Raw genomic sequence first — 19,691 nt, 5'->3', positions numbered from 1 at the left:
CCTATTTTATTCAAAGAAAGTACAGCAGTGTTGCACTGAGGTTTTCTCCTGACTGCATAGTGCATGGCATTCTGCTTTTCAATAGCAGAATGAAGGAGCAGCACAAATTGGTTTGAAATATGATGAAATAGCATCATTACTCGTCTATGAAATCTAAAAATCACTGCACTATGACCTTAATTTTAATTGGCTTTTTCTTGAAACCAGCAGCTAAACCTCACCACTGATAGAAAACCATTCAATTATTTCTAGTTGATTCCTAACTCATACGCGAGCAATGTGTTAGCTAGTAATGCAGTCACTTATTTTTCCTCACAGTATGAGGAACAAGATATGTATAGATACATCTAGAGAATCATCTGTTGTTAAATTCATTTGACCTAAAGGAAGCTCACTTTGTTCCCCAGAAGTTAAAAAGCTGATTTCAAAAGGAAATCACAAACATATTTCTCTGTATAAGCCTCCACTCAGCACCTGTAAGTCCACTCCAGGTACCAATGTCGTCTTTATTTAATGACCCGACAGTGTCATTACTGTATTCTCATTTCATAAAATTATTGTATTAGCTTTGCTTGTATAAACATCGAGACTCAAAACAGTATGTCTAGTAGCCTTCCATATATTCCATACTTTTTTCTGTTCCACCTAAACTTTCTAATTCACATTTTGCAGTATTTTATAACAGATAGTCTTCTTTCCTATTTTGACAGAAAGCTCTTTGTTATGTAATGATGAATATTAGCACTTTGCTACAAATATTCTTATTTTATTCTGATAATTTTACCATCTTATCTTCACTGTCTAATCTTTACATCAAATAAGCAGATCCCATACAAATCAGATTTGTAGTTATGTATGATTGATGTAATTAAAACTCTCAAGAGAACATGTAAAATAAAGTCTTCAGGCTTTTCCTGCCTAAATTATTGTTAGCCAAAGATGGTACTCATCATAAATGGAAAAGTGACAGGACATTTAACATCTGGGCACTTATTTTCACAGGCCCTGTTTTATCAGCAATGTTTAGATTCATTAAAAAAAAAAAAAAAGGACAATGGTTAAGAGTAAAATGAAATGGAAAAATTTTCAAGAGAAAATCTGAATTATTTTTTTTTCTCCCTGTACTCAGACTAAATAGCCACAAGGCCAGGGCTCCTTTTCTTGTTTTAGCCTTCTACAGATCAGTCACATGGCCGTACAGGATGCAATGTTCACCCAAAAAAGTTCATTACAGTAATTATCAGTAGATCTCTCCATCATTCTGCCCAGACACATACACCTCCCTCGCCCTTATCTTTCCATTCCTGAATAGGCAGTCTGGTGATATGGGATCCTCTGCACTGGCACAGAAGACAGTTGCATCAAATCAGTATTCAGCAATTCAAAGCATTCAACCAGTTGCAGTGTCTCTCCCAGGCAATTTAGCAAGGTTATACTCTGTTAATAACTTATCTTCAGAAAATAATGATATTTGTATTATAAAATTGAAAAAGAGCACTTTACAGATAAGTGCCATTTATTCAAAATGCTTCCATGTTAGAAATCATTTTATGGGTGCCCTTTAGACACAGGCACTTCTCCATGTTTCAGCAATTATTCATCATTTACACGTTCATAATTTGGGAGTTTTGAACTCAACATGAATAAGAAACCTACACACTGCCTTAAATGGCCGAACAAGCCTTGATAACACTTCATAGCAAAGAGACCCTAAATAAATTAAATAATGAGTAGGGAAGCATGAACCTTTCCTAGTCTTTCTGTGAACACGGTGAAAAGTAGCAATAGTCTCCCAAATCTAGGATATAAGACAGAAATCTATCTCACAGTCATAAAATCTCCTGTTACCATAGTGATGGGGACTGAGCAAACGACTAAAAATACCTGGTCTTATTCACACTGTCTTAGGAATGTGACCTAAATGACATGTAATACATGATTTTCCATGAGAAATTAATTGCATTTACTAGGAGCCAATACTAAGAAGCAGATAATGTGCAAGTATGATGTGTGGTCAGACACTCAAAGAGACCACCCCTCTCAAAGATGCAGCTTGAACACAGAGATGGCTGGAAGAAAGCATACAAAAAATTATGATAAAAAGAAACCACATGTAGGTCATTAACAAATCAAAAGCATCAATTAAACATGGTTTCTCTCACTAAGTTGTACTTTAAAAGCATTCTTTGGAATTGCTGATACATAAAATTAACCATAATCTCCAAAGAATATCACTGTCCACAAGAATCTCCCAGTTGTGATGACAGTCAGACTTAGGAAGACACAGAGGTAACATAAATTCATGTTTAGACCAGCTTTGGTTCACAGCACCTACATATGTCAGTACAAACAAAAAGTGTGCTACAAAAGTGTGCTAGAGGAGAAATTGCAAGTGGCATCTCCCACCTCAACTTGTGAGGTGTCCAAAGAGGCTGCCTCCACAAGTCTCACCCAGGAGCTGCTGGTCTACACTAAGAGTGGAGCATTGCAGGCTCCTCCACTGACAACCCTGGGAAAAAGAAAAGCCAGAAGGAAGATGAGACTCTAAATTTATTCAAAGGGCTTAATTGCTTACAGTTTTATTTCTATTTTTAAAGGGTAATGATCTCCCTCCTATTTACAGTACAGGATATCTTGATTCTTGCCTTGTGACATCATACTTTATTTACAAACATTCATGGTTGGGCTGAGTTTTTAAGGATGTTGGAAGGCAAGCACCACTGACTTTACAAATGGGCAAATGCTTTGCTTGGAGGTGTCTGCAAGTGCAGACCTGCCAAAAATGCTCTACACTCTCTTAAGTATATCCCAAGAAAGTATGGGATTATATTCCAGCATTGTTAGACACAATGGAATTCTAGAAAATGTACATTATTTCAAGTATAATGATAAAATGCTGCATCAGGTAGGGTTTGTTCTGACTATGATTTTAAGAATAGTAGCTTCTTTACCCATGCAAGGGGAAAAAAAAAAAACCAAACAAACCAACACAAAAAAAACTCCCCAAAGCCTGCAGTATCTGCAGTTGAAATTTTGTGGCATTGCAAAGCACTTTTAAGAAACCACTTACCTGGACAGACCAGCAGGAAGACACGCTGTATTCCACTAGCAGGTATTGTCAAACTCTCTCTTGGAAAACATTTTTCATAAACTGAAGAAGAGAAGTTTCCATCAGATACATATTTACAATAAGTTATTATGCACTGGGTTTTTTTAGAAATATTTTCTTCAGAATAAGTTAATATGCTTGATAAGCTTTCTATGAAAACTTAGGCCTACGCAGAGCTCATATGAAGGGGTAGTTTGCTGCTGACTTACTCTTGCACTAAAGTGAAACACACATCATCTTCATCGAATGCAAAGGGGACCAGTTGGGCTGAGAAACGTCTTGCCCATATTAGAATTTCTCAGTATGGAAAGGTGATGGACTCTGCAGAACTAGGCTGTGTCACGGAACCTCACAAACCAGGCCAGGCCAATTAACAAACTAAAACCTGGATTTATTTTTACAAGATGGAAACAAAATCACAATTACTCTAGCCGAAACTGCTTTGAGACTCCAACAGACATTAACAATCCACAGGTTCAGGATGTGGGTTGGGATGTTAATACTACACTGCTGACTTAAGAGCTCCTAAGGTATATAGTTGATGACCCAAAATGCGCATAATCACTCACCCGTGTAAGATAAAGTCTCTGTTTCTGTATGGAAGATGAACCGCAGGTGGCATGCCAGCCCGCAGGGAGAGCCTCCGACCACAGACCTGCTGCTCTGAGGGAGATCGACGCAAAATGGCTCTCTCATGGGACTCCATTTATACCCAATTCAAATCTGACCTGTGGTCATATATTGTAACTTAGCCCTCCCATTGGCCAAAGGCCTCAGCTTCATCACCTGTCAACTGAAATGAACACTGCCATGTGGGCATAATTCAGACTGTGGCAGGAAGGTTTTTTGTCAGGTCTTTGTCAGGTTTTCGCGGGCTTTGTCAGGGCAGGTGCATCTGCCACAGGCTGGTAGAAAGGGGTCAAGGTACGTAGAAAATTAAAGTGGTTAATACTCTTTTTTACTTGGCAGATACACTCAAGCTACCTAAAGCAGTATATTAAACTGCTCCCCCTAGGGTGCAAGGCAAGGGGAAAACTCATAATGTAAGACATTGTCCCCAGTATTATCGTACCAGAAATGCCCATAGATGCCTTGCCACATCTACTTAAAAAAAAAAAAAAAAAAGAACAAGGAGGATTCTTACCTATGGGCTAACGGTCAATTATTTTCTTGATAAATTTAATATATTAAATAATATAGCTTAAGTCAAAAAGACTAACTCAGAGATAGGTGTTGTGTGATTTATTTTGTACTGCTCAGGGAAGGAAAAGTACAAATTAAAACCAAAAAACTTCACAGTCTCCTATACTTTCATATCCACAGAACATTTCAGCTGATACACATACCTCAGATATTTGCAGAATTGGTCCAATTTTGCAAACCTTCCTCCAAGAGACAGAGGATACTAGTCTAGCTGATTTACTATTAATTAACTGTCCTGGTTTTTGGCTGGGATAGAGTTAATTTTCACAAGAAGGTGGGAAGTTACACAGCCAGGGTAGCTGACCCAAACTTGCCAAAGGGATATTTGATTCCATGTGATGTCATGCTCTGTATAAAAGGTGGGGACCTGGCCAGGGAGGAGGGATCACCTCTTGGGGCTGGGCTGGGCATCAGGTTCCAGGTGGTGAGCAAATTACATTGTGTATCATCTGCTTTGTATATTCTTTTATTAGTATTCTTGTTGGAGAGGGACTGATTATCAGGGAGTGTAGTGATAGGACAAGGGGTAATGGGTTTAAGCTGAAGGCGGGTCGATTTAGATTAGATATTGAAAGAAATTCTTTACTGTGAGGGTGTTGAGGCACTGGAACAGGTTGCCCAGAGAAGCTGTGGATGCCCCCTCCCTGGAAGTGTTCAGGGCCAGGTTGGATGGGGCTTTGGGCAACCTGGTCTAGTGGAGGGTGTCCTTGCCCATGGCAGGCGGGAATGGAACTAGATGATCTTTGAGGTCCCTTCCAACCCAAACTATTCTATGATTCTATGATTGTTCTTGTTATTTTTCTCTTCCTTTGCTGTCCTCGTAAACTGTCTATCACAACTCACGAGTTTTACCTTTATGTTCTGATTCTCCTCCCCCTTCCACCAGGGGGAGTGGGGAGTGAGCGAGCAGCCGTGTGGTGCTTGGTTGCCAGCTTGGGCTAAACCACGACATTAACAAGCCACCAGCTTTCCTGTAAGAAACAGATCAACAGATATATTGAACAGCAGGAACATCTATGTAGAACAGCAATAGATCATATTACGCTCTATGTTATGCATGAGCATCTGTAACATGCCTCTTTCTGTCTTCATCAAAACAGAGCAAATTAATGTCAATTTAACATTTCAGAAAAACAGCAGAGTCTTTTACGGCAGAGTTTGCATTCTAATCTTTGAAGACCATAAATACAAAACAACAAAAAAAGACAATACATTAGGCTGCAACATCATATCACATCTACAAACAAAGAAGCTTTGAAGGTATAAATGTAAGATTTCCTATTAATGTATCAGTGACTCAACCATCAACCAGCATTTCACAGAATCACAGGATCACAGAATGGTAGGGGTTGGAAGGGACCTCTGGAGATCATCTAGTCCAACCTCCCTGCTAAAGCAGGATCACCTGGAGCAGGTTGAAAAGGATCGTGTCCAGGCAGGTTTTGAATATCTCCAGAGAAGGAGACCCCACAACCTCTCTGGGCAGCCTGTCCCAGTGCTCTGTCACCCTCAAAGTGAAGAAGTTTTTCTTCATGTTCAGATGGAACTTCCTGTGCTCCAGTTTATGCCCGTTGCCCCTTGTCCTGTTGCGGGGCACCACTGAGAAGAGTCTGGCCCCATCCTTTTGATACCCACCCTTTAGATCTTTGTAAGCATTGATGAGATCCCCTCTCAGTCTTCTCTTCTCCAGGCTAAACAGACCCAGTGCTCTCAGCCTTTCCTCATACGAGAGATGTTCAAGTCCCCTAAGCATCCTCATAGCCCTCCACTGGACTCTCTCCAGTAGCTCCCTGTCTTTCTTGAACTGGGAAGCCCAGAACTGGACACACCGGCCTACAGATGTGGCCCCACCAGGGCAGAGTAGAGGGGGAGGAGAACCTCCCTCGACCTGCTGGCCACACTCTTCCTTATGCACCCCAGGATACCATTGGCCTTCTTGGCCACAAAGGCACATTGCTGCCTCATGGAGAACTTGTTGTCCACCAGGACTCCCAGGTCCCTCTCTGCAGAGCTGCTTCCCAGCAGGACAACCCCTAACCTGTACTGGTGCATGGGGTTATTCCTCCCCAGGTGCAGGACCCTACACTTGCCTTTGCTGAATTTCATTAAGCTCTTCCCTGCCCAGCTCTCTAGCCTGTCCGGATCCAACATCCACTGCTCTTCCTCATCTGTCCTGACAGTCAGGCCATCATTGAAGGCTATCAGATTGGTCAGGCATGATTTCCCCTTGGTGAATCCAGGTTGACCACTCCTGATAACCTCCTTTTCCTCCACATGCTTAGAGATGACCCCCAGAATGAGCTGTTCCATCACCTTTCCAGGGATGGAGGTGAGACTGACTGGCCTGTAGTTTCCTGGGTCCTCCTTCTTGCCCTTTTTGAAGACCGGAGTGGCTTTCCTCCAGTCCTTAGGCACCTCTCCTGTTCTCCATGACCTTTCAAAGATGATGGAGAGTGGCTTAGCAATAACATCTGCCAACTGCCTCAGCACTCGTGGGTGCATCCCATTGGGGCCCATGGATTTGTGGACATCAAGTTTGCCTAAATGGTCTCTAACCCAAACCTCTTCAACCAAGGGAAAGTCTTCCTTTCTCTAGACTTTCTCTCCTATCGTTTTGGTTGGAAAAGAACTTTAACATCATCAAGTCCAACCATTAACCTAACAGTGCCAAGTTCACCACTAAACCATGTCACTAAGTTGCCACATCTACACGTCTTCTAAATACCTCCAGGGATGGTGACTCAACCACTTCCCTGGGCAGCGTGTTCCAGTGCTTGACAACCCTTTCAGTGAAGAAATTTTTCCTAATGTTCAATCTAAACCTCCCCTGGAGCAACTTGAGGCAATTTCCTCTTGTCTTATCACTTTTTACTTGGCACAAGTGACCAACACCCACCTGGCTACCACCTCCTTTCAGGTAGTTGTAGAGAGCAAGAAGGTCTCCCCTCAGCCTCCTTTTCTCCAGGCTCAACAACCCCAGTTCCCTCAGCCACTCCGCATAAGACTTGCACTCTAGACCCTTCACCAGTTTCGTTGCCCTTCTTTGGGCATGCTCCAGCACCTCAATGTCCTTCTTGTAGCGAGGGGCCCAAAACTGAACACAGAACTCGAGGTGCAGCCTCACCATTGCCAACTACAGGGGGATGATCACTTCCCTAGTCCTGCCGGCCACACTATTTCTGATACAAGTCAGGATGCTGTTGGTCTTATTGGCCACCTGGGCACACTGTTGGCTTATGTTCAGCCAGCTGTTGACCAATACCACAAGGTCCTTTTCTGCCAGGCAGCTTTCCAGCCACTCTTCCTCAAGCCTGTAGCATTGCATGGGGCTGTAGTGACTCAAGTGCAGGACCCGGCACTGACCCTTGTTGAATGTCATGCAATCACTCTTAGCCCATTGAACCAGCCTGTCCAGATCCCCCTATAGAGGGATGTATATATATACACATTTCATATATACAGGTTTTGGTTTTTTTTTTTCTTTTTCCTATGTGATGTTAGGAATATAATACCTAATCATGGAATTTAGAAGTCAAAACTGAGACTGATTTGCATCAGTGAGGCATTTGGAGGGAACTCAAAGTCTACCCACTGAATATGTTCAAATTAAATACTAATTCCTCCTACTTTATACTGAAATATAAAACTCTACGAATGCAGAAGTAAAGGACTGAATGGAATGGGAATCAAGATATAAACAATTAATACATATCAAGCTCAAATGGCATAAGAATCAATTAGAACCTAATTCCAATATTTAATAGGTAGTACATCTTTATTTCTCTGGAATGCTAATGCCTATTTAAAGGAGAGAAGAAGAAAAAAAAAAAGTACATTTCTAAACCTTAGATATGAAAATGGTCACCTAAGTCTAACTTGCAGTATTGCATTTTGGTGTATGGTTGAAAACTCATACTAATTCTCTTTTTCTCAGCTTTTTCCCATCAGGAAAGTTATTTTCTAGTGTACACACTCATCTGATCTTAAATAGTCTCTGTGATGAGATGGCCATCTCTTACTCTGGAAGAGGAATTTGAGGGGCAACGGATGGGTCAAAAAGAAAGTTTAGATTAAATTTTGCAGTCTAAACTGTATTTTATTTTCCCTAATATTTTCCTGTAATCCTTGGAGTGATAAGGACTACACAAACAGAAACATTCAGAAGAATGCAGAAGGCAATAAGCAGAGCATCTGGAGCTAAGGAACAAGTAATTTTGGTATTATACAACTATTTCCTCTTCATTCAACACTTCACTGTTTATGTATCAGGAGAAGCAGCCCTTGTGTCTGTGTCTTCTTGATTATGCCTTCAAGCCATTGTCATTTATGCTTCTCCTGACCATTGCTGTTTATTCTATTGTGCATGTCCATTAATTTTCTACCATACAGCTGAACAACATAATCTATCTTCTTGCTTGACTGTACAGTGAGCCATCAAACTGATGAGGAAACGGGAAGCAAAAGCAGGTATAAAAACTAGTTCCATTAATAAAATATATACTACATGGATTGCTCAAAAGGATCTGCAAATGGGTCATCTTTAAAGACGCTCACTAAACATACTAGTTATTTCATTGTGGGAGATGTTTAAGCGATATTCATTTTCTGCACAGTCCTTCAAAAATACAATAGGGCAATAATATTAGGGGGAAAAAGTCTTGGCAAGAATGAATGAAGAGGGTAAAGTGTTAAGAAAATTGTCTTGATACTCAGTTTCGCACTTTCTCACCTACTGTCTCATTACAAGTCCTCCTTCCTGACAGTTTGTGACACTGCCCATCATTTAATAGTTAACAGTTACAGTCTAAGAAAGACAGCACAACACAACCAAAAAGTGCGAGAGATAAAATAATTAATGATAATAGTTAATAATTAATGTCCTCATCAAGTGACCAGGAGAGTCTCTTCATGCAAGCTAAACCCTACAGTTCTGCAGTGCCAGAATGACATCTTAGAAATGCTGCTGTGCATATGGAGACATGAAATCTTCCTGGCACCAAAAATCACTTTAAAATAATTGTGTTGTGGACATGGAATATTACTTAAGAATAGACACACAACTGAAATTAAAATAAAATATAATTCTATTTAAAAATGTGATGACTTTTACATTTTTTTCTCGTCGATCCACTCCTCTAATTCAAAATACTGAAGTGGCGTAGAGAGATCCAAAACACCAGCTCAACATTTAATGCAGGCTATCATTTTACAGTAGTACCTTACGACTGCTGGTAGGGATGTTCCATGACTTGTAGACTGTAATTACAGATGTTTCACTTTCACTGCTGTAAGAAATAAGTGAAGAGTGACTAAAGAAACAGCCAAGAATGTGGAACTAAGAGGTGTGCAGCATACAAGAAAATCTTAAAAGAAAGCGAGAACAAATTCCATTCCCATAAACTCATATGGACAGATACATAAAAACAATTACTCCATAGTGCTTATAAGGAATGATCCTTTCCAAAGGTGATTGGATAAAACTATTGAATAAAACTATTTTGGGATAAATAAATTTTATCCCAAATTACAGAAGTAGATCAGCAACTATGTGAAATACCATCTGCACATAATCAGAATCTTGGGGGAAAGACAAGGTTCTGTACCTCAGCAGAGGAAAAGTAGCACAGTGAAACTTGACAAGGTGAGAAACTCGGTGTTCAACATTCTTTTTTTTATTTTTTGATTAAAGTTTTTTGTGGGAGGAAAAATACATGTTTGTTTTCTACAGCCCAGGAGCAGATATCAAAAAATTCTGTCTGACCTCATCATTAACTGTATCAGTGGCAAAAACTCCCTCTCCTCCAGTATATAAAGTGAAGGAATACTTTTAAAGGTTGATGATTATCAAATAGTATGACCTGATTGTTATTACCCTAATTTACAATTCCAGAAAACTAATAAAATAGATTGTTTAATGGATGACTTAGTTCCTATTTGACCTATTTATTTGAATTAGGTACAAGTTTTTTTATTATATACTTCTTATATAGGAGGCTTAGACATCACCAGAAAAATGATATCTTAACTGAAGTTATGCAGCCTCCATTAGCACTCAACCTGCAATGTGCATAAGCTCTTTTAACTTGATATAAACTACAAGACGGAAGGCAAAAGTGTGTATTACAGCATTCTAGTATGTCATTTCTCAGGAACTGGTGCGTCATTTAGCAATACTACATGGCAAACATGAAAAAGAATAATTATACTATAGAATCCATGATTAATTTTTTTTCAGTAAGTGAAGCTTAAAAGGGAGTGGGAGAAGAAGAGTGCAATAAACAGTCTCTTAGTTACAGCCTGATTCTCTACCCAAAAAACTGCAAGCCCCAGAATTAACAGTACAACATGTATGTACACCAAGACTCTCTGAAGGCAGAGGGAGCAAATGTCACACAGGCCATTCTCTTGTAAAAACTAATAGAGAGCTTTCTTGAGATCAAGTAATGGAAATGGGTCCCAGTAGAGCACTCGCTAACACTGAATTCTCCCTAACCTTGAAGGGGCAGAACAGCCATGACAGACAGACTAGCTAAGCATGGGTGTTTTTTTCATAGCAAAATAGTAATAATCAAGAATTCTTAACTACTATAATATGGCACATGGATTAAACAATCAAGACTTTACCTTAATTTTTACTCTCTTGAATGCCCTGTGTTCAAGCCACCCTCTCACATATCTTTGAACGCAAAGGACTGCTTTAAGTACTTCTCTATTGCTAATATGCTTTCTACTATCACAAGAAGCTCCAAAGACTTCCGGGTGAGTTACGTTTTTCTTCACCTTCTTCTGAGTTTGAAGGTCAAGGCGTTTGTCACTAGAAATTAAAGTATGGAAGATTTATTTTTCAGTTTGGTGGACAAATGCTGGAACTATGAATCAAAATTCTAGAAGACAAATTGTAATGTGCACCTAAAATAATTACAGAATCACATAGAATCCTTTTATTTACATGAATAGCTTGAAAAGATTGAAAAGGAACTGTTGGTCATTTACCATCTACAATTACAGAATTAGCATCCAAATCTGCTTTCCAACTCTGCTGCTGCAGCTGTGTAGATCTGCACAATGCCCATGGCTTTGTAAACTAGAAAGATTAAGTTATTATTTCAAACATTGTTAACATTTTGAATTCCTATTCAACTGTACAGTTTTTTACAAAATGGAGAACACAGAAAGTCATATTTTGTGTGAAAATACACTATTTAAAAAAAAAAATTATTTGAGTAAGACTAAAAAAATAACTTACATACCAGGTCTTACAACTGAACTGATAATACAAACTATAGCAGATAGACACATCGAAACCTTTAAGTGTCTCTTTCATCTGAATGCTAACTTCCATGGATTTTTATTAATGTGTATTCATTAAAGTTGCCAGGAAATATAACCCCCCAAAAAAATATTTTACGAGAACATAGCAAAGTTTTGAAACCAATCCTTTTCATAAGAACACACCAAGAAAAGCTGTATTGGAGATTTTCCTGTCAAAACAAGATAGCAGAAACACCAGAAAAGCCAAGCTATTCAATAATCTGAATTGTACATGTACTTGCTACAGTAAAATTAGTAAAAGTAATTTTAAAACCCTGAAAGCTCTCAACTTTGTCTTGATACAGAATGAGTAGAAAGGAACTCTCCAAAGTTTCATTTCTAAAGTCCTCCTGTGTGATTACTCGCCTATGTCCCAGCTGAGGAAATGATCAAAATATATATGATGAATAATCAAAATGCTACATTTTGCATTTCAAGCAGTGTAACTGGCAGAAATGTAAACGAAAACATAGCTGAGGATTTTTCATCAACCACATTTAGAACTTTTTTTTTTTTTCTGAAGGTACAATTGTGAATCAAAACAGTAATTTTATAGTAAAGGTCATAAGTAGCTGTGTGCTGTAAAGTCAGTTGTAATTTTACTTACCACATCCAGATTGTGCCAAGACTAAACCAATCTGCTTGAAATATCATTGAATTGAGAGGAAAATGTTTTTTGATGCTTGGTCTTAATTAAGCAAGGTGCTAGTCAGATAAAATGCTTGAGAAATTGAGATCTGAGCATTTATCAAAATCTTATCTTTTGATGGGTTTTTTGTTTGGTTTTTGGTTTTGAGTTTATAATATATTGTGGGGGTTTTTAAACAAAATAACTTAGATGATGAATTTCAAACTGGTTATTTTCTGGTATTCTGTAACACTTTCTCTTTCTAGCCAAGAGCCTGCAGGATTTCTCATCGGACCATCTTCTTATAATTAAAAAATATCATTTGCACGTATTCATCATTCCACTCTATGTCACCAAGACAAATCTGTTCCATCAATCTTGATCTCTCTACTGGCTAAAAAATCTTCCAGGTATTTCATATAACCTCACAGTATGGGACCACAATTTCACCACTCACTTGTAATCTGGTACACCCTCGATCCTTTTCCACTGAACAAAGAATGAAACCCTCTACCAGCTTAATTCAGCCCCATACCAGCAGAGGTTGTGCATTTATTATTTTCCCCAGCGATTCTATCAGAGAACAGCAGCATTTTAATTTGCCTGTAGATTGTTAAGTAAATTGCAGTTTCATAGGTTGCTCGGGGAAATGAGTGGACTTATCACCACAACTGCTTCTAGACAGGTCTAGCCAGTTTGCAGGTAACGCCTATCTACTCTGAGACACGAGAATGTGCCAAGCATGAGGATACCCAAGACCTACATCTCTGGACTGATCAAATCAACTGTCTTCAAACCAAGGAAAAACATTATGTCAGAGGGACTGGAAGGGAACTACCTGACTTATTAGAAACATGGGTATATAGAATATATACAGTATTTCTATAGATTGTTTTTTTCCAAATTTTGGGAAAATTTTTATCAAAGGCAACAATCTATGTTGGGAGGGCAGGTCCCATTGTGCTATCTTACAGGAAGAAAAGTTTGAAATGTTTTCTTACCACTGTTTTCAGATTTATTTCAGATTCTAGATATAGTTTGATTTTTCAAGCAAGATCCTCAAATCACTATGTAAGTGGAGGTAGAGGTAGATTATTTGGGGGAGGCAGGGCACTCGGAGGGAAGGAAAGAAAGTCTTCCTAAAATCAACACATTTTACTTTTTAAAAATGAAAATGTATTTCAGAACAATTCTGATTTTGTAACCATTACATTCTTTTTTAAATCCACGATAATAAAAATGATGTGAAAGATATGGACAAGTGGCTGTTTGAAAGATCGAGTGTACAATCAAATCCTCACTTAGGTACAGCAGCTGTCTGCACTACAGATGTCTTTGTAAAATCAAATCCATGCTGCAGATCTGATGGCAATGCATTAAATGGATCTTCCTACTGAATTATACATGTGGCAATTTTTTTTATAATCTCACAATCATGCAATTTACATATTCTGATTAATAGTGCTGTGTAAAGATATATTTAATATGCTCTGGCACTGCTGTATAAATAATGTCTTATATCAGTATTTTGTGCTGTTCTTAAAGATTAAGATTTAGTTTAAGGTTGTGTTCAAGTTACACTGTTCTTATATGTCACAAAAAATGCATACTAAACTACCACTTGCTTTATGTGATTTCTCTCAGTCATACTATCTCTAGTGATAACTTTTACAGGAAAATTTGTTGGTTTAATAGAAGAAAATAGCTAAACAGGAAAAAAAAGGTAGTTTTTATGTAATAAGTGTTTAGAACATACTAGAACAGAACAAATAGCAAGCATGATGTTTGAAAAGGAATTTCTATCAAACCAACAGTTTATCTGCATTAATATATATTCCATCACTCACAAATTTCAGTTCAGATAATGCTACTAATTAGTTTTGGCTGATATCGGAGTATTTTGTATGCCCCATTTATAAAAGCTGTATGCCCATCTGTTAATAGGTTGGAAGTGATTAAAGGACACTTATTTTGGCTGTTGCATAGGCCAAATCATTTTAAAGCTGCAAATATGTGACAAAATCAGCTAAAGGTTTGCCAAGTTCAGGACCTGATTTTCCTAAAGAGTTGTGGTGTCTGCTTCCTTTCCCTCAGATCTCTAGCTGAAAAGCATTTCTGCCATTTGTAAAATAACTTTGAAGCATCACTTCTGAGATCTTTACTAAAATGTGGCTTACGAGCGTACTCAGTATCACTATATTGCAATGCCTGTGCCTTCTCTTCCTGTCTACTGTTTCATCAGTGTGCATAAAAAAACACAGGAAAATGAGAAATAACTCAATATGGGAAATATCAGAGGAAAAAGAAGACAAAACAGAGGGTAAAGAATTTGAATGAAAAAGACAGTCATGGATAGTGAGCTGGGATTCAACACCAAACCAAAAACTGTAATGGAAAGAGATTTGTGTGTGCCGTTATTGTGAGATGATTACAGACTTCAGTTCCATCTGGGGAAGAGTATTTCAGTTACATGTTTAACTTAAATGAAGACAGGAATTAGTCTAGTGCAGAGAGCTGGAATAACTCTTGTGTACCATTTACATCCTATGGCCTACCCAAAGGCAAATCTCACATATTAAATTATACGCTGCGTTTTCTCCATATACTTAACTTGGTGCTTTACAGGACAGATGGTCAGGACAGAACCCAAGCTGACCCTTACTCCAGATGAAAAGTAGCAATGGAGTTGTGAAAAGAGTATTCAAACAGTATTCTAACCCTAGTTTGTCTGCAAACCCCTGAATAATTTTTTTTCCTTGACTGGATTTGAACTGTAATACCAAAGGGAGAAGACCAATAACTAACCCTAGACTTATTTGCTTCATCTGCAAATTTAATTTTATAAATGAGAAACATAAAGTGCTACCAACATACATTAAAGACATACCACCTGCTTTGTACTACTTTAATGGAAAATCTGTCAAGCACTTTCTTTAATGATTATATGTCTTAAAAATTCAACAAATGAAAGGATTATCACTGAAATCATATTAATCTGCTAAGGATTAACAGCCTACTGTTGAAAGACTTCATGAACTGCAATAAGAGAGGATCTGAAATAAAAAATGCAAAGAGCTTTTCACATAAATAGTGCAGAAAGATTGTAGAGGTTGAAGCAGCAAGAGTGAAAATGGACTGAAACAAAGAATGGTGCTGTGAATCAAACACTTCAGCATTGAAAATAAAACAAAATCATAGCAAACACGCTATAAGCTGTAACATCCTTACCACCTCTGTACAGTTTACTCATTTGCTTTGTAAGTTTCTGTGACCAGTTGCACTCTTATTATTATTTGTAATTTTAAACAGATTTAGATACATTATCTGAAATGTCTTGTTTAAAGAATGAAACAGAATTTTATTGAACATTCTGAACTTAATGAAATACTGAGAATGAAGTCTTGATTTCCTACTGATACAGTCTTCTTCTAGGGGTAGAAAGACACTCCCTCAGTTTATAAAATATTTTATCTTCAACAGTACACAGTTTAGCTTTTAGAATTTCAAGAAACAAATATATTATTTCTCTGTTACATTTTCCCTGCCTGTAGAACACTAACGAAATCATGGCCAGGCATTTCTTGTTATTTCATTTCATCAAACCTCATTTAGTAGTTATCCATATTCATGAAGACACTTAAGGATGTGTTTGATTTTAGCTTTAGTAGGATTTAAGGATATGCTTAAGGTGAGGCATATACTTAAAATGCTATAGAGGCAATTGCATGCTTACCTGAGCTAGAGTTAAAATTAAGCATATGCTTAAGTGTTTTGCTGAATACAGATGGAGTGCTGAACTGGAGCCCAGTGATTACTCATAAGTGTCAGTATGTTCTCAATCCAGAAATTATCACTTTACAAATAAAATCTGAAGATATGCATATACATAATCAATGTATGGCTTAGTAGAATTTTGATGACCAGCTAATTACAATTCATGCAGACATAAATTAAGACGACGATGAAACACTGCTTAAATTCAAAGATACATCCCAAATTATTCACTCAGGTTGTACACAGAAGGCAAAACACGACAAGGAAACAACACGGAGGAATAAAGGCAAGCCATAAGGACAGGCACAACAGCTTTCACTTCCAGTTGGAGACACAGTTTTCAACTTCAGTGGGCCTGATACTAAAATTTGCCTAGTTTCCTGAGGCTGCAATGATGTTAATGGGAGATCAAACAAACAGATCTCATTCATCGCACAGAAGAACCCAGAATCACCTTTCTGAGGTTTTTAACTTAATGACATTGAGAAACTATGGATTCTACTTGGAAATAGTGTAAATGTATGACTAAGAGCTATTCATGCTTTCTAATGCCTTTGTCAGTTTTCAATATTAATTTCTAAAAGAAAAATATTGAAAAATAAGTTTGAAAATAAGTAAATCAGTTTCATCTGCTGCCATATTTACAAAAGATGAATAGGAAAAAAAGCACCTCATATTCCTCCTTTCTGACTTAGCACTTGATGCAGCACTCTTCTTTTTGTTGGCTTGGTAGTCTACCACAATCTGGAAAGACAGAAGAAAGACCTAATCAGTTAGATAGATAGGTAAAATCTAAGACAGCTTATAACTGCCATGTATGTCAAGAACTGTACATATACTTTAAAAGATTTTAAATTTAGATAGGACTTACTGTTTTACTGAGCAAAACTAAAAAGTTAAAGAAATAAACCAACCTAATCGGTAACAGCAGATGTTAGGGATGAACCTAGCAATATTTTGTTATAAATTCAGATGTGCAGGTTCAAAAAGGGTAAATATTGCTTTCTGCTTTCCATCTCCTCAATGACTACTCCCTGTCCTGCTACATTATAATTCTAACAGCGTTTTCATTTAATTAATTATGAAAACACAAAACCCACAAACATTTGCTATCACTGTTTGGCTTTTGTTGTGATGCATTTCTGACCTGGCTACCTCTTAGAAAGGATATCATCATCTGTAAAAGTCTCAGAGCAAAAAAGAAGGAAAAAAACCCCAAAACCAGTATATAACTGAAGCATGTAACTATAACCCCCTCAGATGTCCTTTGTCATTTTAATTCCTGTGTTCCTGCAACGCAGCGATAAACAAAGCATGTTTAATAATAAATATCTGACATCACACCAAATACCAACCCATTGCAATATGCTCTTCCTAACAACGTCCAACAAAGGAGTATAGGCAGGCTTAAGAAACATGGCACTTTGAAGGTTGGTTTGTCTCCGTTATAGACTTCTGATTATCAGCAGTTTAGTGATTGAGCTAGAGACAACATGTTTAATAGCCACTGAATAACCAATCAGACATCAAATTGTCTAATCCCTTTTTTGATCCCTTTTCTATTTTCAGACTTTGCAACACCTGTGGCTGCCAGATCCACAATTCAGTTATGCATTATATGAAAAAGATTTTTGTATTTTTTTTTCTAAATATGCTACCTGGTGATTTCATCACATCCCTCTAGTTCTTGAGCTAGAAAAACAATTTATATTATTATTAGCCTTTCCCCCACTTTCAAGATTTTTATTCCTGCTCTGTTACCTCTGTCATCTAGATTTTATGATACTGAATCAATGGATGGTAAAATGGTATATGATATCCATTATCAGTAAATACAGCATGAAACAATTTCCTACCTGACGATTCCCAGCTTATTTAGTCTGTTTTATGACAGAAACTATTGCACACCTCTGGCAATGCCATACACTACCTTCTAAATTCCTTCTTTTTAGGACAGCATTGCTGGCACATGGTATTTAAGACATTGGTGTACTGTGGATGTAATAAAACCTCTATCCCAATCAGCAGCCAGCTACACAGGTACTTTGATAGTCTTAGTAAATTCCAATTAGATTACCAGCATTACAGTTTGTCTCAGGAGTCTTCCTATCAGATAAGGACCTGATGCATTCAATCAGCTGAAGGAAAGACTGCATGCCTGACAGGTGAATTGCTCCTATCTACCTCATTAAAAAGTGAGTCCCACTGGTTGTATGTTTCCACATATTTTTGGCTACCTCATGCCTCAGATCCTGCTCCTTAGTCTCATTTACTCAAACCAGACTCTCATATTTAATTGTATGCTAGCCTTGCCTATTATCTACCAATTTAGACTTTACCGTTCTCTATGGACTTCCTGACACTTCAGCCTAGCTCTCAGCCATGCTATTCTCCCAATACTTCCCCTGATTCTTCTTCTGACTTGACGTGCTTGGCTTCTGTCACTAACTCCTGACTGTAACCTCTCTTCACACTGCTACTTGCCTCAAGTTACACAGACATAGTAATGTTTTCTGTTCACCACTAAGTTCTTTTCTTTTCCATACCCACCCTCCTACTGTGTTTTGCACTCCCTTTGGTTAGCCATTTCAGGCAACTAACCACAATGGTTCCAAGTTCCTGCCTGTGTGAAAATGCCAAATTCAGAGCTCATTCAGGTGTACGTGTATAGGGTGATTCCCTCCACCAAATGCTTTCATTACTTTTTCAATTACCAGCATGTTTTCATGAACAAATAACAAAACATGATTTCATTTGAAAAATCAGATGTGGTACATGCTAGATTAATGTCGGCAATGAATTAAGTACAACTAAATCACTCTCTTAAGTGTTCATTTAGCAAGTCTACCCACAAAGCTTGAATGCTAGACACTGATTATCATTTTTTAATCAAAGAAGGCAGATTTTAAAGGCTGCAAGTCAGTGTGCTGATTTGTATTACAGATTTCAAGCAGTGAGGTATGAGTTACCCAACTGTTAGAAAAAACATTCTTCTTACGAGACTGCTCTTGCACTTCAAGCAATTGCTATTGCAAACAGAAGACCTGGCTCTGCACACCCTTGTATAATTTGGGATCATCAGCCACCACTGCAATTAACTGTTATCTGGTGGGAGAGCTAAAATGCATTCCCATGCTCAGGAATAGTCTTACTTAGTACATTATTTTATAGGTGTATGGTTCTTTGGTCATTTATTTATTAAGTTCTGTGTCACCACTGAGTATTCTGGTCCAGTTTGGTTGGCTTTTATACTAGCTTCCTATATTTTGGTCTTCACTTCTGGTTTTGATCAAATCTAGGGATTTGAGCCCTGAAGTTGCTCCTCCCAGAGCTAGAGTAGCTAAAGCCATCATTTTATCAATCCCATTCATCCATTTGGAAACCTGTCAGGCATGTAGGCATATGCTGAAAGGCAATCTACATTTTAGTTCATGTGGTCTAAAGCCAAGGCAATGCCTAATAAAGTCACCATCTATGATTTAATATGAAGATGAAATTACACTTTTTGTGCAATTGAGATGTGACTAGTTATTTTATTGGATGGTAACACCAGCTGTCTGAGAGAAAACATGAGAAAAGAACGGACATAGAGGTGCAATAAGCATGCTATCTGCATAAGACCTCAAGAGTCATTCTCCAAAAATGAATTCCTGGGCAAAGATCCAA

At 37.9% G+C, this 19,691-nt stretch overlaps 1 pseudogene; it reads right to left on the bottom strand.

Moving 5' to 3' along the window:
* LOC129206315 (uncharacterized) overlaps nt 1-19,691 on the bottom strand; it is an 85,276-nt pseudogene that overhangs the window by 34,261 nt on the left and 31,324 nt on the right.

This window comes from Grus americana, chromosome 4 (assembly GCF_028858705.1).
Source record: "Grus americana isolate bGruAme1 chromosome 4, bGruAme1.mat, whole genome shotgun sequence".
Taxonomy (NCBI): Eukaryota; Metazoa; Chordata; class Aves; order Gruiformes; family Gruidae; genus Grus; species Grus americana.
The sequence above is the reverse complement of the archived record's forward strand: the minus strand, read 5'-3'. Positions and strand labels throughout refer to the sequence as shown.